This window comes from Mandrillus leucophaeus, unplaced genomic scaffold, assembly GCF_000951045.1.
Source record: "Mandrillus leucophaeus isolate KB7577 unplaced genomic scaffold, Mleu.le_1.0 Scaffold85, whole genome shotgun sequence".
Classification (NCBI taxonomy): domain Eukaryota; kingdom Metazoa; phylum Chordata; class Mammalia; order Primates; family Cercopithecidae; genus Mandrillus; species Mandrillus leucophaeus.
In genome coordinates this window covers 440893-442407 of record NW_012109252.1, presented here as the reverse complement: position 1 = coordinate 442407, position 1515 = coordinate 440893, and the positions used below count along the sequence as shown (strand labels likewise).

The 1515-nt window shown below is 32.6% G+C and overlaps 1 protein-coding gene across 1 annotated transcript in view; it reads right to left on the bottom strand.

The window, feature by feature from the left end:
- CSMD1 (CUB and Sushi multiple domains 1) overlaps positions 1–1515 on the bottom strand; it is a 666897-nt gene that overhangs the window by 490356 nt on the left and 175026 nt on the right. The window lies entirely within an intron of this gene.

The following is a 1515-nucleotide window of genomic DNA, read 5'->3' as shown; positions in this document are numbered from 1 at the left end:
TATGTATCCCAAATCACATCAAATTGTTCACATTCAACATATGCAGTTTACTGCATTTCAGACATACCTTGATAAAGCTGTTAAAATGTTTAAAGTTTTTAGTGGAAAACAATAGAACATCTTCATTACTCTGAGTGGAGGCAAGCCTTCTGAAACATGCACAAATGACAACAGCGAAACATGGGACTATTTTAAAATTAAAAACTTCTATTCATCAAGAAGATACCAATAAGAGAAGGAGAAGAACAACTCCAGAATAAAAGATTTATAATGCATAGATCAAAGGAACTGTAGCTAAATATTTACACAACACCTATAATTCAGTAAGATAAAGGCATGCGACCCAATAGAAATGGAAGCAAAGAAACAGATGCTTTATAAGAGATGATACATCAATGTCCAATAAATATACAAAAATGTGCTCAGAACAACTGAAGTGGCAGCAAACAGTAGAATGAAAAAAAAAATGTTGATATGTTTGTGCAATAATATTAGATGATGAGAAGCAGCGAAACACAGCTAAGTGCCGTAATATGCATGGACCCCACAAACTTAAGGTTCGAGGAAAGTTGCTGGACAAAGAGTAACCTCCCTGGATAATTTCATTTATTTACATAACCACAAGTGCCAGACAATTAAGGTTCAACCCTGGGAGGCAGCGACTGGGAGAGGCTGTGAAAGGGAAGTGTGGAGTCCTGGAAAAGTTCATTTAGTGACCTACATGGTCTTGAGCTGACAGGTACATGTTTACGGTGTGAAATGCACTGAGCCACAGACTTATACCTGTACAAATAAATAAATATAGACATCTTTTAAAAATGGTTGTCTGACAGATATTCTATATTTTCACATAATTTTAAGTTTTGAATCTTTATATCTTGAATCAATGTGTAACTTATTTTGTATACATTTTTAAACATTTTAAAACCAAATCAGGTATCCAATTTGAGCAACATTATGTGTTAATAGGATATTCCTTTTCCACAAAATGGAATAATTTTATCATAAATTAAGTTTCCGTACAAAGATCTGTTGCTAGAATCCCTATGCTACTGCACTGATATATTTGTGTATTTCCATACCAATTCCACATTGTTTGGTTTATCATTGGTTTTTCATATGCGCTGATATAACATGGGACAGTCCTTCCTTATTATTCTTAAAAATATATTTCTCATCCATTTGGGGCATTTCTCTTCCAAATTAATTTTTAAATATTTGTAAATTGCTATTAAAATCCCAATTTATTTTAATTAGATTTTATTGACTTTAGAACTTGTAGAAAATTTGTACGTTTAAATTCTGTTCTTCTCTTCTAAAACATAGTGTATGCATTCCCATTCATTAAGGTATTCTTCACATGTGTTTCATATGGAAGGCACATGTGTTTCATATGGAATGCATATGTGTTTCATATGGAATGCATATGTGTTTCATATGGAATGCACATGTGTTTCATATGGAATATGCATATGTGTTTCATATGGAATGCACATGTGTTTCATATGGAATGCA